Here is an 18117-nt window from a genome sequence, read left to right on the forward strand (position 1 = left end):
TTCCTCCACCCAAGCTTCACCAAAAATTTGATGTTTTTTCTTCCTTCAATTTTAGCAGAATTCATGTTACTCTCTTTTCCAACTGATGTCTTACTCTTCTTAGTGTCTCAAACTAGGTTCTGTTCAGACGTGTTATCACAAGTTAGAGTTTATTTTGCTGCAAAAATATTCACAATTCATGCAGTTTTTTTTTATAATATGCATTTTCCATGAACTTTTTGAAGATCCCTTGTATGCTCATGGAGATGCACAAATACGTGTATGCACACACATACACATTCACACACACTGGCGTTCATTTACAGCATTGACAATTACAGCTAATACCTGGAAATAACAGCCAAGAATCTATTAAGTGAATTGTGATTTATATACACAATTAGACACTCTACAGATGTAAAAACAAATGAAGTTGCTGTGTTCTCATGCAAAAAAGAATCCAAGATATGTATTTTTCCAAGCTGTATGTTCATGTAAAAAACAAGATATAGAAAAATGTGCATTGTAAGTTGACATGTTCTTTCATTCTTTAGCAAGGAAGCAAAAATAGAATATTTACACTTATTTTAAGCATGAACATTTTCTGCAAGGGCACACAAGAAACAGTGCATATCAGTCCTGAGAAAGGGGACAGAGGGTCTAGGTGGAAATGAGACTCACTTTTCATTGTACACTTTTTATGCTCTCTTTTCACTTTTAGCCTGTATGTGTATTATTTCACAAAAACAACAGAATATTTTTTAAAGAGTTAACTGATACAAAACCATGGCCAACAGCAGGTAAACTGTGACAGATACAGTCTCCTAAAAACTGAAAGGAAGAAAGGCAGAGGAGCTCAGGTGGTTACCAGTGTCTTTGGGAAGTACACTGAACGGAGATTTAGAAGAGAGCACACAGGTGAGCAGAGCTGGGGGCCGGTGCAGGCGAGCAGAGCTGGGGGCCGCGGCAGGAGAGCAGAGCTGGGGGACGGTGCAGGGGAGCAGAGCTGGGGGCCGGTGCAGGGGAGGAGAGCTGGGGGTCGGTGCGGGCGAGCAGAGCTGGGGGCCGGTGCGGGGGCCGGGGCGGGCGAGCAGAGCTGGGGGCCGGGGCGGGCGAGCAGAGCTGGGGCCCGGGGCGGGCGGGGAGAGGTGGGGGCCAGGGCGGGCGAGCAGAGCTGGGAGCCGGGGCAGGGGAGCAGAGCTGGGGGTCGGACGTGGGGGAAGAGCACACGCCGGAGAGGGAACTCGGAAGAGGGGTCCGTGGGAGCTATCAGGCCGCGAGGCTGTTTCCAGAAAGGTTGCTCCAGGAGCTGAGAAGAGAACGGAGCAGCTTGGTGGGTCCCGGCCACCAGCTAAGAGACGGATTTCTGGTTAAAATAAAACAGGGAGAAGGCGGCTAAAGGAAGGAAAGAAGGACACCAAGGTCATTTCGGAGGAGGCGACCTCGGGCAGCGGGGGCCTAGGTTCGCGACAGCAGCGGGGAGCATCAGCACTCAGAGCCCGAGGACCCCGGGCCCCGACCCACGGGGACCACGGCCAGGAAAGGAGCCACCGAGGCACAGGGAACGCGGATCTCAGCCACAGTCAGGGCAGTGTCTGGAAAAAAAAGTCTCAGAACCCCGGAGCCGCCTCCAGAGGTGGCCCAGAGGAGGGGCGGGCCCGTGTCCTGAGTGCCCCTGAGACAGGGGAGTGGGAGCCGGGTCGGGGGCCCAGCTGGGCTCCAGGCTCCAGGGTAGCCAAGTGGCAGGTAGGTGGCGGGTGGAGGAGTTGCGGCACCTTCACCCGGGATCCAGAGATAAGTCAGGGCTAGCAGCACGGTTTGGTTTGGGGTCATCGGGGAGGTGACCAGAAACCCCGGGAGGAGAGGAGCTCACCCAAAGGAGTTGCTGCAACTTGTGGGGGGTTCAAATGGAAATCTCCAGTGACAACCGTGCACACGGAGGGCCCGAATTTTCACGTCCATGTGTGAGCCGCACCCATGGTGGCCAACACAACGGGAGATTTAAACATGACATCTGTCTTAAGAGAAGGCAGAATGGGAGATCAGTGAATGCAGCTTGATTTAAGGAATTAGAGCAAGAGTTTTTCATTCTGGCTGAAAACTAACCTCATAAAATGATAGTCACTGGATTTGAAAGCCAACAGGGACCTTACAACTCACTCCTTTATGGAGCGGTGCAGGGTGCAGGGTGGGAAGGCCTGGCTCTGAATGTCCCCTCGGCCAGTGTCCGCCGTGGCCTTCAGCAAGTTACTCACCCTCTTTGTGTCTTCGTTCCTGATCCGTAAAGTGGGGAGAATATTACCTACCTTGTAGGGCTGTCGTGTGGACCAAAGGAATCACTATTTGTAACCCTGACTAGCAGGAAATAAGAGCTGCAAAAATATTGCTTGTATGAATACAATTTTAACTACTTCCTTCTACAGATGAGAAAATGGCAGGTGAGAGCAAGAAAATGATTTATCTAAGTTTATTCAGCTAGTGAAGGACCCACTGGTCCTGGAACGCTGGTCTCCACATGCTTCACCTTTGGGAGCAAACAGGACCCCACAAAGCACCCACAGACTCAGCCCTCAGACTGCCCCACCCTCAGCCGTCACAGCCTGACCCAGCTAGTGTCTCTTTCTGGAGGAATCCATCCAGACTGCACAGGGGACACTGCCCTGTCCCCAAGTCCTGCCTGCTGCTGCAGCCAGGACTGCCTGTTGCAGCCCACGTGCATCTCACACCTGAGATTTGGAGATGGTTTTGGCACAAAGAAGAAGCAGACCTCTTCCCCAGAGAGTAAAATATCCTGTTTCCAATGACTGCATAATATTTCATCAGATTCTTATATCACAGATTACTTAAACATTTCCCTATTGTTAAGCATTTAGTCTTATTAAAATTTTTGTTCTTATAAATAATTCTGGGGTAAATATTTTTTGTTTATTAACCTTTTATTGCAGTTCTAATTATGTCTTTAGGGAGATTTCTTACAATTACAATTTGGATGTCAAAAGGTAAACACATTTTTAAAATTCTTGATGCATGCTCCCAAGCGGCTTCCCATGAAATTTATGTCTATTTACATTCCCAGGGCAGTGGCTGCTGTGTCTGATACTCGCTCAGCAAACAAACATTATGTTTTTAATACACATTTGTTACTTTGGGTGAATGGAAAATGTATCTTGTTATTTTTAGAATCAGGCGACTAGAATTCCTGCACTTTCCATCATTTCAAATGCCATTTAACTTTTCCCCAGGAATGAAAGAGTGGGGGGGGGAGAAAAGGAATAATCTCCCTCCTATTCAACCACTTCACAGGCTTGTTGTGACAATAAAATGAGATAATATATTTTAAATGTTAAAGAGCGCTACATAAATGTCAAGGAGAGTAAAAGATGATTCCATAGCACTGACTTCCAGTGAGCACTTATGAATCCTATTAATTAAAAAGGCTTGTACGACTTCATGACATTTAACTGCACTATAGATAATTCACATGTATGGACCCAGAGAATTTGAGATCTTCTGGGAAATATGATAAAAATGGTGATATCTGCCAGGAAGGTTTTAGTCTGTTATGAAGGACTATTTAAGCCGAAGCACGCTTGGCCCTGGTCTTAGGGAGAAAGAAGGATGTGGCTCCACGTGTCGGAGGATGCACCAGCGTAGCCATTTCCTGGCACTCAGATGCAGGCTCTTCTTCAAAGGCGTGGGATTGATGTTTGTTTGACTGGGCTTCACCGATCTGCAGCAGGTAGCTCCTCATGTTTAGAATACAGAATTGACTGTTTTATGGAGAATTTTTGAGGCTGCAATTGTTGCCCAAATCACTTTTTATTGTATTGTATTGTATGGCATGGTATTTACGTGGCACCAAAGCCACAGACTCACTGTACTTACTGGTCCCTGGCGTCTTGCAGTGGGATATCCCACCCTCGGGGCTGTACATTCATCTGCTCAAACCCTCCATGGGCTCCACGGGCCTCCTTCCAGCCCCTTGCAGACACCAAGTGTTTTCCCATCACCCAAGGGCCTTTGCACGTGTCATTGTCTCTGCCTGGAACCCTAAGAACCGCCTGGCTGGCTTCCTCATGTCCATCAGGTGCTCGAGCACCTCTTCAGCACAGCAGCCTTTGTGCACCACCTGACAAAACCTCAACCCTTTCCCCAGCCTGGGGCTCCCTATCCCTGCCACATGCTTGAATTTGGTTCACAGCACTTACACCACCTAAAATCTTAGTTTTAACTTATTCACTTTTAATTTGAATGTATTGATTGTACATTTTGGGAGATGTAGAGTTGTAGTTTCATACATGTATATAGTGTATAGTGATTAAATCAGGGTAGTTAGCAAACTCATCATCACAAAAAAAATTGTCATTTCTTTATGATGAAAATATTTGAGCTCCTCTCTAGCCATTTGAGAGCATACAATAAATTATTGTTAGTTATAGGTGCCTAGACCTACTGTAGACTACCAGAACTTATTTTTCCTATGTAATTGGGCATCCATTAACCAATTGCTCATTATCTTTTCTCTCCCCTCCCCTTCCCAGTCCCTCCTGTAACCATAGTTCTAGTCTCCCTTTCTACAAGTTTTTTGTTTGTTTGTTTGTTTAGTTCCCACATATCAGCGAGAAGATGCAGTATTTATCTTTCTGTGCCTGACTTACTTAACATAATCTCTTCCATGCTCACCCATGTTGCCACAAATGACAAGATTTCATTATTTTTCATGACCGAGTAGTATTCCAATGTGTATATGTTCCACATTTTCTTTTATCCATTCATCTGTGCAGGGACACCTAGGTTAATTCCATATCTTGGCTATTTTGAATAGTGCTGCAATAAACATGGGTGTGCAGATATCTTTTGGGTATGCTAATTTCATTTTCTTTGGATAAATATCCAGCAGTGGGATTGCAGATCACATGGTAGTTCTATTTGTAGTTTTCCATAATAGCTGTACTAATTTATATTCCCAGCAACAGTGTATGAGTTCCCCTTTGTCTGCATCTTCACCAGCATTTGTTATACACTGTCTTTTTGATAACCGGAAATCCCACTGGAGTGAGATGATATTTCATTGTGGTTTTGATTTGTGTTTCCATGATGTTTAGTGTTGTTGAGCATTTTTTAATCTTTTTTTTTTTTTTGCTGTTAAATTATTTAAGTTCTTTGTATATTCTGGGTATTAATCCCATGTCAGATGCATAGTTTGCAAATCTTTTCTCCCATCCTGCTGGTTGCCTCTTCATTTTGTCAAGTCTTTCCTTTGCTGTGCAGAAGCTTTTCAGTTTGAGGTCATCCCATTTGTCTGGTGTTGCTTCTGTTGCCTGTGCTTTAGATGTCTCTCCATAAGATTTTTTCCCAGGCCAATGTCTTGGAGTTTTCCCCCTGTGTTTTCTTCTAGTAGTTCTATAGTTTTAGGTCTTACATCTAAGTCCTTAAGCCATTTTGAGTTGATTTTGGTATACGGTGAGAGATAGCACCACCTAATACGTTACACATTTGCTTATTATCTGTCTCCATTCCCCAGAATGAAAAATGCATGAGGGCAGAGAATTTGCCCATCTTTGTCTAATCATGATGTGTTCCCCACAGCATCTAGAGTGACTGGTAGTTGGAAGATACTCTGTGATTACAAACCTAAGTCTGCAGCTACGGAACAGAAATTGTTCTACTAGAATGGCCAAGGTGGAAAGATCAAGGATCTAAAATCAGGAGGTAGAGTTCCAGTTTCTTGCCCTTATTTACTGGCAACCTTCAATAAAGTCATCAAAGTTCTCCTGCTTCATCTGAAAAGTGACACGAACCCTGCACTATTACTACATAGGACTAACTGAGATGATTTATATAGGAGCAATTTGTAAAAAAATAAAGAGTTCCACAAATAACAATGCTATAGACCTCTGGGTTTTTGCTTTCTAGTTTTTGTTTTTGCTTTGTTTTGGCATGGTTTTTCAGATAAAACAGTCACTTGGGACTGGCTCTGCCATCATGTGAGATATCAAGGCACAATGGTTAGGAGCTTTCACTGGCTTCCGTGACAAAAAAAAAAAAAAAAAACGGGATGGATTCCAGGACCTGCCATTAACTGGCCCCATGGCCTTGGGCTGTGTATTTCTCTGATGTCTGATGATATTGGAGACATTTTCGCATGCTTATTTGCCACCTGTATAACTTCTTCCGTGAAAAAAAAAAAAAAAAACACGGGATGGATTCCAGGACCTGCCATTAACTGGCCACATGGCCTTGGGCTGGTTATGTAACTTCAAAATATAATAGCAGTAGCTGATTCATAGGCTTGATGTGAACAGTATGTACAATAATGTGTGTAAAATCCTTAGCAGATGTTTAGTGCTAGTCTTTTATTGATTAGAGTGGTGACTGTTTCTAAGGGAGGTACATTCTCCCTTGAAAAATTATTTAGTTTTTAACTACAAATGGAAAGAGGCCTTCTTGAAAGTTTTTAATGCGTAAAAGAGGGTCTCTTGTGTTAGGTGATAGGGTAAATGCTTAACCTTATGCCACCTAGATGGCAAAAGTGCAGTTCTTAACCCTTAAGTTAGACAACTAATAAAATTAAATGATAAAGCACCATTATTCTTGACTTTGGGGAAAAATATATTTACCATGGCCGTGCTCAAACTCTTGGGTGAATCTTCTCTCATTGTGGCAATCCTGCCTGTGGAAAGTGATGTTTACATTTACCTCATGTCATCATGTCAGCTGAGAAGTCTTATTTTGCCAGCCGTGAATATTAATAGGTGTCCTTTTTTTTCTGAGGCCAGAAATATACGAAAATCTAGATGTGCTCTCAACAAGGTAGAAAGAGGAAAAAGAAGGGAATTGACCTTAACCTGTAGACTTTCCTGGCCACAACCAAGATAGCTCCTTTTCCAGTATCTAATCATCCTCACAGCCTTTGAGAAAAAATGATGACATCTTTGATTTAGAAATGGAAAAATGAATTTTATTGAAATTAAATAACTTATGCACAACCAAAGAGCTAATAGCAGTCAAAATCCAAATCCCACTTCAGGTCTGACATATACTATGGAAAATCTGTTCATTTGTCCGAAAGGTGTTGATTGAGATCCTATTAGAACTAGCGCTGATCTAGACATTGAGATTATAGCAATGAACAAAATAAAATATCTGCCTTCAAGGAGTTGTATACTCCTGTGCAGGAGCACAGACACACACACACACACTTATAGATACATACATATCTAGTTACAGATAAGGACACGAATGCAGATATAGGTATGGATATGGAAATAGATATGGATATTAACGTGGATATAGGCGAAGGTAGAGTTATGGACATGGATGTAGATACAGATGTACTTATGACGTCAGGTGGAGGTATAGCCTTGAGCATGCACATAGACCTAGATAGAGACAATAATGAGCTAGAGCCAAGGGGGCAAGAATGGCGAAAGGCCCTGTTTTAGTCCGAGTAATGGGGAAGGCTGTTCTTATTAGTAATGCTAAATAGAGACCCGAATGAAGCCCTAAATGAAGCCCTAAGTGTGATGAACTGCGAAGATGATCTGAATTGAGTTTTATGGGGTGCTGCACAATGAATAGACTGTAGGGGGCAGTACAGGGTAGAGTCAGCAGAAACATCAGGAAAGAGCTAAAGGGTCATTCGTTCGCAGGGGAGATCAAGCAGGTAGGACTGAAAAGGAATGATAGAAGTGGTCACTTATTAGTCACATTCTATTGCTTCGATTTCCCTAGGGAATTTAAAGGGGATTCTTCATACAAAGGACTGATTGGCTTAAAGGTTTTGTGGGAATCAATTCATTGAGGAGCACGGGATACACTGATACCACGTGATACACTGATACCACACTTTCCCATGTTATTAAAACAGTAACAAAATGGCACAAATACTACATGCCCCGCGTTATGATCCTGTGAGAATTTTAAGGGATTCAAGACTATGAATGAAGTCGATTTCTTGTACAGGTGAAGTCATGGCCTTCTAGAAATGGAGGGGCTCCTGGTACTCTTCAAATCTAATCTTCTTATTTTGCAAATAGAAACTTATTCAAGGTCACATGTCCACTTATTTGGGAATGATACCTACAGCTAGGGGCAGCCAGGAGTTCCTCCATTTACTACCTTGTATTTATGCACATAAAAGAGAAAACATCCATAATTTTTTTAGTTTAAAGAATGACCACAGTTCTTCCCATATTTCACCTTCGATGACTATCTCCAAATCCCCTAGCCCTAACCTTTGATGCAAGCTCTCTTCAGGTAGAAATAGTCCAAGAGCTATCAGTCAGGATATGCACAGGCCTGGGGAAAACCCTTTAGTGACAGTTCTAACTACAGAAAATGTGGAGAGAAATATTCTTTTAAGATTTCAAATAAGTACACATTTGCTGAAAGATTTTTTTTTTTTAACCACAACTTTAGAATACAGGACTTGGGTGTTTTATATCTTCTCAGTTAAAATTCAGAAAATAGTCTTTCTTACCTCAAAGATGAACACAAAATGTATTAGGTTTGGAAGAGCTTACAGATGAGGTTCAGCCAAAAGCGAAATATGATAGCTCCCCCAAATGCCTTATTATTTTAGGAAAATAGGACACACCCTCAATTACGGCAAAATAAGCACAACCATTAATGCCTACATGTGTTAATAAAAATTTTGGAGGCTCCACAGTAAAGTTTACAATATGCTTGTCTAAACCATGGTATTCTGAACCGTGATTGCTCAATAATTACTAGAGCTTGGACCTTGCAGAATCCATTAGCTATACTCAACATGAGCAGTGCCATTTGCATCTAGAGTTATATAATGAGGGAGTGGGGTGGTGAGGTTTTATGAGCAAATAAACAAAAATATATAAAAGCCCCAGTATGTTTCTTAATGCCAGAGCTCAAACCATAAACTTCACAAAGAAGAATGTATATGCATATATATATACACGTACATAAATGAATATGTGTGTATGTATATTATTTACTGCATCAGATATGCTGACAACATATTGCATTGCACAGAGCACTAGGAAAAGAACTGCAGAACATACTTCTATTCTTGCATGGATCTGCTGCTAACAAATTATATGACCCTGGCAGGGCAGGTCCCTCTCTGGGCCTCATTTTCCACAACTATTAAAGAAAGAGATTGAAGTCTATGATCACTAAGGTCTTTCTTTGAATATTTTTCTGACCCCAGGGCTGTGTTTAGAATTCTTGAAGCAAGAAATGAGCCACTTTTAAAGATTTGCTACTTTGACCTAGAAATATTCCGTGTTTTGTCCTTTGTTTTCCCATTAGAGCAGACACTTAAATAAAAGTGAAAGGGACGACTGTTGTTTTTCCAGGCATATTTTGTGTGTAATGAGGAAAGTGATTATCTTGACAAAAGAACAGCTCCCTCTTAAATGTTTAAAATCAGCACTTTCCCTCCCTCTAGTGGAAATATAGCATATTCACTGTAAGTGGAATGGGTTCAAATATGCATCAAACAAAAAGAGAAAAAGAGCTAGGATAACTAAATCATAACCACGGACTGAGCCAAATGCAATTTGTTACAGGTTTTCCACACAAATGTCTTAAATGTTTTACTTGCTTGAAGAAACTCAAGATTAACAATGAAAATCTGCAAAGAAGATTTAGACCAATACATAGTCTCCAAATGAAGCACGTGGGTTCAAATGAGATATTTTGCATTTAATTTATGCCTGCAAGCATCCTAAAATCAGTTCACTTATGAAAATCATCACGTCAAATCATTTGACAGATTTCAATTCAATTTAGCATGGATTATGTCTATTTAATATGAGATTCTGCTGATGTCATCTCTCTGAAACTTTTGCTGACACCCCCAGGCAAAGTCAATCATGCCCTGATTTGTCTTACATGTTTATGGCAACCACAGGAAGGACCTCGATGATTACACGTATCCTTGCATATGTCTGCATTTTCATGCAGGAAGCGCCTTATTCTCATAGTTTTCCTCAGAGTTGTAGAGGAATAGAGAGGTGGAATGTGGCATAATTGGAGAAATTGTGACTCCAAAGGCATTCACATTCAATTGTCTAATAATCACTGCACTGATTTTTTTTTTTTTAAGTGAAATCAAACAACCTCGTGCTGGCTGAATTCAGTCGGCTAGACACTCCAGCGACAACCCTGCTTAGCCCTGGTAGAGAGTGGGAGATTTTCCACAAGGGAGAATTGTAATAAGATTTCACTTTAAAGAGTGAACAGGATAAATGGAAGGTAGGTAAGTGGGTCAGCTGGGCGACCATCGCAGTGACCCAGGAGACGAGGGCTGCACTTCACGAGAGGAAAAGCTATGCACAGAGTGTTTAGTCTTCCTGCTAAGGATGACCAGAATCCGGGAAAAGCATCTTACCTGGAAGATGCAAGTAAAACAAATAAACGAATGTCCGCCTTCGAGGAAACTGAGACTTTGTAGGAAGAACTGTAAGCAAAGCAACAAGTAATAGTCTCAGACAGAGAAGTAAAGATATTGCAACCAAAGTAAAGATATTTTTAAAAGAACATCTAAATAATGTGATAGAGGAAGGAACGAAGAAAGGGAGGGAGGGAGGGAGGGACTTCTTGAATTTAAAACCTGAGAGCAAAAATGAAAATCTTAAGATTTAAATGCAAAATTGAAGAAATCTTACAAAATGTGGTAAAAGTATAAAAACTAATAGGTGAGAGAAAGATAAGGAAATCAGAAAAACAGTCCAGAATGTCCAACGTCTGAATAGTAGCATATACAGAAGAAGAGAAACAAAGTATGCATTGATAAAACAATTCGAGAAAATCTCCAAAAATTCAATGACATGAGCTTCCAGAATGAAAGAATCCACCAAGTGCCCAGAAAAAATGGATAAAAAGAGACCCACATCAAAGAGTGTCATTGCAAAATTTAGATCATTCTGAAATTCAGAACCCAATAGGCAATTTCCTACGGGAAAAATAAAGTGTGAGATGGCGAGACACAAGTCCCCAATTTCCTCTCTCCAGGCTTTGCTCTGAGACCACAAGCACAGCTTAGTGAGGGGGATGTGGAAGACAGAGAGGAAGCTCTTGCCCCCCTCCCCATTTGGGACTTCCAGCTTCTTTGCACCAACCTGGAGCAAGGCCATGTCAAAACCAACCAACTGTGCAGAATGACTATTCAGTTTCTTGACAGTTGAATGTGCCCTGAAAGTTTGTGAGCCCTAGAGAGGAGGCTCCAGCAGGGCTGGGACTGAAAGCAGCAAGCTGGCCAGCAAGGTGACCATGGCTGGGGTGAGTAGCACGTTCACAGCTGGAGGACGGCATGCCAGCAGGACCCGCATGGAAGACAGACACCAGTGAGACCCAAGCTGAAGCCAAGTTCATCGCAAAGGGCTACTAGACTCAGATTTCAGCTACCTGTGCTGGCAGAGCAATCCACACCCAGTGCAGAGAGAATAATGTGGCCGTGGTTTCATCTTCCCCTCATTCTTAAAGCCATCCAAACAACACTCTTGTCCCCAGGAAACCATTTGCCGTCTTGGAGAGAGGACAGGGCATGCCTTTGAAAACTGAGAAATCTCTGATACTGAGCAGTTTCTCTTAAAAAGAGTGTGCATTACCTAAAGAGATAGCCAAAAACTTAAATTATGTAAGTTCTAAACCAGAGAGGACTAAACTTTTTTTTCTTTACTAACCACAGCTGTGCTGCTCAAGAGAAAGACCAGATTATTAGTAGCTGATATGAGACAACATTTTCTCCTGCTTGTGCATTGCAGCTGTAGACTGAATGAATTCCGAGACTTTTGAAGTGAGAAAAACATACGTTTCTCGAAAGAAAGGTCAGCACCCGTTTTTCTTCTCCCTGCTTACAACAAAGGAAATTTTTGGTAAGTGAACAAAACTGCATTTACAGAATCCTTAACATTAATGTGCTAGCGAATGTATTTGCCCACGTGAGTGTACCTTAGTGTCTGACCTGGATTCACAATTGAATAAAAAAAGAAAAAAAAGCTTGAATGTAAAGAAAGTAAAAGTCCAAAACACTCTTGTTAAAAATGGCATTTCTATTTTCCCATGTTATAGTACAAAATATGGAAAAATTTTTAAGTTACAGAAGAAAAAGAAAAATTTCTGGTTATCACCGAGAAAAAAAGTATGCTCAGCATTCTATCAAAAGGTTTTACCCTGTTAACAAAATTTCTCTGGAAAAGAATTTGGAGATAAAGAGAGATTATATTTCAGTTGTTCCTATAAACACATTATGTATTTCTTTCCCCTGAGTAATTTTGTTTTTGAGTGTACTTGGTGGTCACGTCTGGAGAAACAGTGGTACCTGCCTCCTTTTTAGTTAGGCTCTCCGTAGTGTTAAAATCAGTGATGTTATACAACCAGTTGCTTGTACCCACGTACACAGCTCCTATGTCTCAAATATATTTTAACTGGAAGCACAATATATCTCATGCAGGCATCACCTAGACAGGTTTTTTATATCTGGTAACAATTAGGCTTTCTATTATAAAGATCAGAGTATTACTTTTAGCAAACCTAGGAAAGCAATTAGTAATGATGTTTAACATGTCAAGGATAACTTTCCATTTTGGGGGGTGGGGGGAATTTCAGGGTGTTCTTCATTGGGAACACAGAGTGATGCTGACACTAATGGAAGAGTTTCCTGACTCTTTAGCACAAGCCCACAGACTCATCGAACATGCCCGTTTCTTACTGGAGCATAAGATTTTGCCAAAGCCATTCACAGATTATTGTCCTGTGGGTTTTCCTGTGAGAAAAGGAAGCAGGTTAGCACAAAAGAAAATAAGAAATAGGAGAAGGAAGATAAGGCTTTCATGATGGCAGGGAAATCTTGATCTGTGATCATGGGAAAACTGTCTATGTCTTACGATGTCATCTACTTCTGGGGAAGAATTTTTCTGATTAGCTTTCCCTCAAAGCCTTTAACAGGTGTACAGTTCCAGGAGTCTGGAGGGGCCTTTAAGTTGTGAAATGTAGACCCAAGTTGCAAGGCTCTAAAGCTTTGCTGCAGTGTAGGTGCTAAGAAGAGCTTGGTAGGGTTCTTTCCAACAGGATTCAAAGACAGTCTTTTGCTGATGTTGTTTCTAGAAGACCCAGTCTCCAGGTTTTAGATTATGAGAACTTTGACCATCCTTGGTCAGTGGATCATGGAAAGCCTGTTTTACCTGATGGAAATAAATTCTGGCATAATACATTAAAGCCATTTAGTTTTCCCAGTAAAATGGGTTCCTCTATTGCTGAAAATTTTTCCAGAGACACATATTAAAGAAAATACATTTTCTAATAATTTCTTAGCTACTGTTATAACATCAACTTTCCTACATGGGAAAGATTTTATCCTACCAGAAAACATGCAGACTTACAAGTGTATATTGATAGCCCGTCCAAGGTATGATCTGTTAGATGGTGGAAATGCGTCAGCTGAAGTTTTTGCTGTTTTCTCAGAATTATGAATTTGGAAAATCAGTCATTGATTAAAAACCATTTTAGAAACTTTAGAACAGGTGCCCCATCAATATTCTTCTGTGATGAGCCATGGAACACATGGCTTCTAACAATGGAAGTTTCAAGAGCTGGGGAGGACTGGGCAGCCATCCCTGCTCTCCACAAGTCCACACTTACATTAGATTTGCATTCTCTGAAATGCCAATTTTGTCTCTTCAAGTCAGATGCATTGCATTCCTTCTTAAATAGATCACTATAGGATAGTTGACTTGGACCAATCTCATGGAGTTCATTCAATTACATACCTTAACAATTTCAGTACAGGTTGGCTTAGCATGAAAACCTGTCAAAGCATTTCCTTGGCATTCAATTAATTCTTATTCTTGATGTTGTATTAGCAATTTAATGGAGCTAATCAGGTTTTTTTTCTTTTTTTCATTAGAGTTCTTTTTATTCTCACCTAGTCCTATGGTATAATCAGAATTTTAGTAATTCTATTAACAGTGTAATTTTGATTTTCATGTTCAATTTCTTAGGAAAACTTATAATTTTCTTTTAATCTTAGCCAGATCGATCACACACAAAGTTTATTTTATGAGATTTATCTTCTCTAAGCCTTCTATAACTTTTGTATGCATTTAGTTATGTCTGTCCTATACTCCTCTTACTTACATCTTGAAACAACCCAGCCATTCTACTTTTGGACAAAACTTTCTCTCCTTTTTCCTCAACAAAACAAAACATCTTCATATCTTTAGCCTTGTCTTACCATAAGCACATCTTACCTTTTTTTATACTTATATACACTTTTAGTCATACATGTTAGTTAGAATTATTAACCCATAGTAACCTTTTGCGAACTGTCTGTCAAACCAGCAATCTTGTGGATTGGCAATTTATGAACCATAATTTCTAGAAGTATGTGCTTTCTCATAGTACAATTTGTCAGTGTGGCATATAGCGTGTTTATTAATGGTTCCAAATACCTTTAGTCTCTCCATAATAAGAAACTGTGGAGGAGGCAAAATTTTACTTGCATCCTCCTAGGTTTTTTCTTACTAGGCCTTAGGATTAAATTGATGTTAAGTTGTTTATATAGATTTCCCTCAGCCTCAACTTTTCATTCTTGATGATTAAGAATGCTAAGTCTTGTGGTATAGAAAAGACATCTTTCATATGAGAATTTATCCTAGTTACATCTATTTAATCCCCTTATTCTTAATTGTTATATTTGGATTGTTCATAAAAAAACTATGTTAAACCAATAGCCATCAGGCTAAGTCATTCTTCCTGCTAACAAGCTTTTGTAATATAGACACAACAGCTGATTTTATTAGTAAACCTAGGTTTTTAAAAAAAAGTGCAGCACCTGTATGAGATATAACGCTAAAAACTCTGAAGACATGCCTGTTTTAATCAAACCAAAATATTCTCACTTATTAATCATTACTCAAGTCATGTGATCTCAAAAAGCATTTGGGTCCATTTTTAACAGAGCTCTTTTCATTTAATTTGCCATCATCATTAAGAGATTTAAAAAATTATCACATACATATATACATCATACATTCATGCAGACATATATAAATACAGAGACAAAAAGACAGAAATTTTAAATGTAATACAATCCAAGCTGAATAAATAACAAGGCTCACCTTCGTTTAGCGTGTTCATCCTGCCCATCCTGACTTAACTGGGTCTTTTCCTTCACTCTCCTTTCTTGGTTCAGACAATGATGGTATTTGAGCCTGAAGTTTCAACTCTGTGCCTTTGAGATGTTAATTTTCTATATTATTTTCTCAAAGACCTGAAAACTATAATTTTTTTTAAACCAAGTTGCTTTGAGTATTTTTTTTCCAGAGTTACAGTTGTTTTCTATAGAAAGTTCAGCTATGACAAGACATGACTTAGCCATGCCAGAAGCAGAACCAGTGAGGCACTGTTTGAGCAGAAGACACATAAGCTGAAAACATCTAACATCTGTTTAAAAATTATATCACACCATATGATAAGCCAAAAAGAATAAGAAAAAGACTAAGACTTAAAGAACAAAATGTCATGAAGTAATTTTTTCAAAACTTTTGAATCGGAATTAGTATTTCTGTATCTTTTTATGCTTCTATACAAGTGATTGATGCATTTGATATTTTATAATTCAGTGGGAAAAATCCTGATTTCACATTAGCAGGAATGAAGAAACTCCATTTGGGATACCATCAGGAAAGGAAAAAAAAAAGATTTTCAGAGTCTTCTGAAGACCAGATCTATTTTCTACAATAATTTAAACTGTCATTTGAAAGGTTGTGTAGGACAAAGATAAATTTGGAAGATGCCTGACCTCTCAAAGCCAAGCTCAATTCCCCTTCCCATGAAGTCTCTTTTGTTAAATTGTGTTTATATCAATACTTTTTTCACAACTGCCTGTGCCACACCAAATAGTCCTTTATCATGTATTTATTTCTATATTTGAGAATATTAGTTAGAAAGGAACTGATAGATGTTACATAAACTCACTATATAGTAAATATTTGGTATTTGTTAAGATACAAGATAAATTGCTGTAGAATAAAGAGTGACAGAGGGAGAGACTCCCAAAGTGCAATGCCTTAAACAAGATGGAAATGTGTGTTCCTCTCACATAACAGTTCAAGGGTAAGCAGTCCTGGCTGCTAAACTGCCTCTACCCCCTCAAAATATAACCTCTTTTTCTGGAGCCAAAGTGGCTGTTCCAATTTTTGTTATCTTCTGATAAGTAGAAAAGTAGAAAAGGACCAGTGGATTCAAGCACAACCCTCTGTAAGAGCAAGAACAGACCTGAAGTGGTACATATCTAGCTGCTCACATCTCACTGGCCAGACCACCCTTCGGTGGCACATATGGCTGCAAGGAATTCCAAGCGATGCAATCATTATGCAGGAAGCCACACAGCTAAAACTGTTACCCGGAAAGAGGCAGTAAATGAATGTTGGGGGACAAACAGCACTGTGTCACTCCTTAGGTAGTAAGTGAAATTCATGAGGATTACGTCCTGACATTTTCTGAAATGCCCAAATGTGCAATCCCCTCTCTCCCTTATAATGGACACCTGAAAGTGCACACTGAGTGATAAATAAACACAGAGCTGCCCAAGGTCATGATGACAGGCTCAGCTCAGCCAGCTCTCTCCATAAATGAGTGATAGACGATTTTCTCTTTCGTCCTCACTGACTGATTCAAATTCATGGACGTGTGCCTTCAAGTTTGATTATGAACATTTGAAACTGTTCATTTTTGTCAGTGCTGAGCCCTAATTGCTTATCAGAATCAAATCACAAACACACACACACACACACACGCACACACACCTGACAGGTAGTCTGGTTTGTTTGGTCTGTAGTGATGGTGGGGGAGTTTGGCATTGGTCTTTGTGAAGCTTGTGCAGGTGATTCTGATGCATAACCGGAGCTGGGATCTGCTGACCTAGGACTTTCCGACTCCATGGCTGTGGGAGATACAAAGCAGCACAGGGTATGTCTCCCGCCTTCAGAGGTACTGAACAGGCTGTTCACCTCACTGTTCATATCACCTCATTAGCACTTCATCACATGTACGAATTCTCTAGTGTAACTGTGTCCAGGCCATAACTTTGAGGATTTAACAGGAAGCATGAACTGACTGCCAACTTTGATTCTGGGTGCAATGGCTTTCACACAGTTAAGTGTCATGGTTCCTTCTCTTGAGGCACCAGAGCCTAGAAGACAGAAGGGAAAGTCCACAGTATCAAGTGTTAAATTACAAGCCCCAATCTGACTATTTTTTCTTCAAAAAACTTAATTGTTGATATCTCATGGGCTCTTTTTAAGCAGTTTTAGTCTCATGTGTTATTGGGGGTGTTTTAGGTTCTTGGTGCAAAAGATAAAAAAATATGTAGGTTCAACTGTGTGGATCAGAAACCCCAACCAACAATGGCTTAAATCAGATAGAAATACACTCATCACAGGTACAAGCTGAGGCAGGTGGTCCAGGGCTGCTGCAACAGTCCACGTTAGGCACCAGTCTACAGTGTCATTCTCATCTCCTGGTCCCGGCTCATTACCACCTCCAAATACAGCTGGTATGAAGGGTTCAAGGGGCAAAATCCCCTTGTCATTTCATATATTTCTTCTTGCATACTATTAGCAAGAACCTAGCTGGCCAGTTGGCCACATCTAGCTGTAAGGGAGCCTTGGACGTGTACTCTGAATTATCAGCAGCCATGTGCCAAGCCAAACATTCTATTACTACTGAAGAAAGAGAGAATAACTCTTTGGGACAACTAATGGTCTGTCATAGGAACAGAGACAAAGCTTACCTGGTAGTGAGCAGAGCCAAGTAAATGATTACTTGCCACCAGTTTTTGGGTAGGAGATGCTGTCTTACCTAATGCTCATAAATCATATACCTACCAGTGTATAAAGAGCTCAAGTCTGCAAAGAATGAGTTATTAAAAAATTCCTTTAGTATTTGTAATGAGGAAATGATGTTTAAAAACAGAACAATTGCCCCCCACCCCTTCCTCTGAAAGCATGTTGACCTCACACTTTCCACTCAGGCTGCCAGCTAACACCTCTCACCTTCCTCGACCAAAACCTCCGCCTGTGTAAGAGCTGCACAATATGGCAGGGGACTGGAGAGACACTTTTCAGACAAATCGCACCCATGAAGACAGCA

This window comes from Galeopterus variegatus, unplaced genomic scaffold (genome assembly GCF_000696425.1).
Source record: "Galeopterus variegatus unplaced genomic scaffold, G_variegatus-3.0.2 Scaffold1897, whole genome shotgun sequence".
Taxonomy (NCBI): Eukaryota; Metazoa; Chordata; class Mammalia; order Dermoptera; family Cynocephalidae; genus Galeopterus; species Galeopterus variegatus.